The sequence below is a fragment of the Pholcus phalangioides genome, unplaced genomic scaffold, assembly GCF_987345545.1.
Source record: "Pholcus phalangioides strain wild (caught in Gottingen) unplaced genomic scaffold, Ppha-v1.0 ptg000003l_1, whole genome shotgun sequence".
NCBI lineage: Eukaryota > Metazoa > Arthropoda > Arachnida > Araneae > Pholcidae > Pholcus > Pholcus phalangioides.
This window is the reverse complement of record NW_028301596.1, coordinates 4,897,570-4,901,007: the sequence shown is the minus strand read 5'-3', so window position 1 is coordinate 4,901,007 and position 3,438 is coordinate 4,897,570. Positions and strand designations below refer to the sequence as shown.

Genomic DNA, 3,438 nt, shown 5'->3' with positions numbered 1-3,438 from the left:
TTTATTGGTTTTGTTTGCTGTTCGAGCTGCAAGAGAAATGATTTTGTTATTCGATTTGGAAAATGATGTAGACCAGCGTTTCCCAATAGTGGTCCCACACACCCCCAACTGGGAAACTCGAACATCAAACCGATAAACAATAAATAAGATCGGATGATAATTTGATCATTTTTGTCGCACCACGGTCATTTTCTGCACACGAGGGCTAATTAGACCGGGACCTACAATTTATTGCCGATTCCGAACGGCAGGCTTGTTTTTTATACTCATCGACAGGTTGGTGCGCTAACCACTCGATGGGGGGGGACAGCAATTTTTTCTGCAGTCATGTCGCCATTTTTGTTGTACCCCTGTGCCAGGAAAGTTTTCTGACAAGGATAAACCGGGTATCGAACTCGTGATACCTCTAAACATCCTTTCGTACTTTAGGAGAGTATCTTATCGAACTGGGCTACCGCGCCCCATAAAATCGGATGAAAAAAAAAAAAGTTTCTGGCAGCGGTGGGATTCGAACCCACGCCTCCGAAGAGACTGGTGCCTTAAACCAGCGCCTTAGACCGCTCGGCCACGCTACCACGCAACAGCCGGTTTATCTTTGAAAGAAGTAATGATCGAGAAAGAAACACGAAAGCGGTCAAACTAGTACCACCCTTATAAGATGTGGGGCCAAGTGAGAAAATAATTCCAGGGCCCCTTATATATAGCTCCGATTTTATATTTTTTTTGGGCCCGGGGGGGGGGGGATTGCTATAAAAGTTTCGGGGGCGTGTATCATTTAGCCTGGATTCTCGTCTCTTTGTAACTAATCTAATGATAATCTGATTGTTTTAAAGGCGCCTTGAAAGTAAAGTATCCGATTTCTACAGGTTGTCCTGTAAATCGTAACTCGGCCATCTTTATCGCATCAAGCGTTCGTCGTAAAGAAAGGGTTCAGGTTAAAAAAATGATCAAAATACGTTGAAAAATCACCCTGTACCCCAAGTCCCGAGAGTGTGCCAGCATACAATATGCCAGTTTATGTTTTTTCAGTTCTCTAATATCGAATTAGAAAGTTTTTGTCCCGTCCGTACTGAGACCAACAAAAAAAATCTCATGTTTCTAAGTGAAATATTTGCTGAAATATTTGGATTTAAAAATTCGGAGAAATGTTGAGAGGAAGAACGGCATAAAAACGATGAAAAGAAGCGTTGTCCGTGGGTTTATGCTGTTCTTCCGATTTTTGAATTTAAATATATCTGAGAATATTGCACTTAGAAATGTGCAAGTTTTTTTAGTTGGCTTCAAGCAAAAGGTAGGGTAGCAACTTCCTAACTGGAAGTTAGAAGACAGGGAAGGAAGTATGAAAAATTTTTTTTTTCATTTTATGACACACTGTATTTTCACTATCGAAACTGTTAGAGCGTGATTTCTGAACACATTTTGAGCATTTTTTAAATTAAAAACATCCCTGCACGACACTGTTCTTTAACCTATGGTCCGCGAACCAGACTTGGTAATTCAACTCGATCTGAATGAGAAAATATCTAATACTTGCATATAGAAACGTCCTCTCCACTTCTCAATACAAGATTCATCGAAAGACTGGTTATTTGTGGAGATGAAGATTACAAGGAAGAAAATTCATCACTGCCCTCACGGGGACTCGAACCACGGTCTCTCGCGAGCTCATTCACAAGCTATTAGTTGATTGTTGACGCCGTCCATGTACGGTGCCTTTCAACATATATATACGCTCCAAGGTTGAAATATTCTATCTGCTTCCATAGCTTAGATGGTAGAGCACTCGTCCGCAAGCGAGAGACCGGGGTTCGAGTCCCCGTGGGGGCAGTGATGAATTTTCTTCCTTGTAATCTTCATCTCCACAAATAACCAGTCTTTCGATGAATCTTGTATCTAATACTTGTACTGGAAATTTTCTTTTTTGATACAAATAGAAAATACACCGTCATACTCAACGTTATCGTACGTCATCCAGGAAAATACGATCCTAAGTACGTTATATCGCTAATTGTAGCAGAAAAAAACACCCCATTAATGTCGAATTGACTAGTTATTGTGAAAATTGCTGAAAGGTGGTGAGGAAATGCAAGGCTGCTGATGTTGCAAATCGAAGTGATCTCAAGTAGATATTTTCATAAATAGCAACAACAAAAACACACAAAAGAAAATATTAATTCTGACTTAGTGACCGTATCTCATTGAGAATACGGGAAATACTGAACGCGCGGCAAAATACAAGGCATCGCCAATGCTCACCAAAAACGTTGCCATCGCAAGCAAAATCTCCAACTGTTCAAATTCTTGAATAATCAAGGGCAGTGCAAATTGTAAAGAGTTTAAATGTAGTTTAAGGAAAAAACGTTGAACCTGACAAATACATATGTATTCTATAGTAAATATAAAATGAGTTCCCTTGAAAAAAAAAGGATAATTGTATGTGAAAAATCCACAACGGCGAAAAAAAAATAGGAATGTCCCGTAATTACGGGGCATATGGTCGCATTACCCATGCTGTAGAAAGTGGTACGTTGACTTGTTCCAAACATTTTACTGGAGACTGGAGAAACCACGAGACACCCAGGCCACAACCATTTTACTGGTCGTTGGGTTCGGAAAGGTTGAGAAACGCTGCTCTACGATGCACGTCATTGAGATAAAGGCCGAATTAGGACTTACAGGACACCCTGTATGTATTATATAAATGATTGAAAATAAATCAGTTTTTTCCCACGTATAAAATATTTATTCCAGGAATATCACTATTAAAAAAAAACGGGAAATATATTTGTATTGAGATTTTTTGAAAGCTGTCCAAAACTTTTCCCATCATATAAAAGCGCGTTTTGTTGTTTTTTTAAAGCTCGAAAAGAATAGCTATCGGAAGAGCTTATTAAAGCTTTAAACAGCTCTTGAATGAGATAAAAAATAAATAAATAAGAAGAGACCTCTTAAGGCAAAATAAATCGCCTTACGCTTCCTTGCGTAATGCAGTTTTTTATAAGGGAAATGAAAGCTTCTAGAAATCTTAATATATATATAATAATGGCTGATTTATATTATCAAGGAAAGAGGAAAAAAATCGAAATATCTCTTTCCGTGAAAAGATCAGAATATCATTAGGTTCATTTTTAATAAATAAATATTAAATTTTATTGTCTAAAGTTGTCCTTTCACTGACTACATAGTTATTTTACGTATGTGAGTGTTGCGAATATCGTAATTGCGGTGAGATGCGTATGTTTAATTTTCTGATGGTACAGTCGAATCCCGTTATAACGAACTCTCCAAGAGACCGGAGAAATCACTTCGTTATTACGAAATTTCGTTATAAAGGAATTGCAGATTTTTCTATTGAACTTATCTGGTGGATTAGGAAAGTGTTTGTTAAAACGAGATTTTCGTTATAACGGTATTCGTTAAAACGGGATTCGACTGTAT

At 38.0% G+C, this 3,438-nt stretch overlaps 1 non-coding gene across 1 annotated transcript; it reads right to left on the bottom strand.

Annotated features, from left to right (window-relative positions):
• Positions 1-493: 493 nt before the first annotated feature.
• On the bottom strand, positions 494-575 carry TRNAL-AAG (transfer RNA leucine (anticodon AAG)). The gene has a single exon. It is a non-coding gene; the product is annotated as a tRNA-Leu (tRNA).
• Positions 576-3,438: the final 2,863 nt, after the last annotated feature.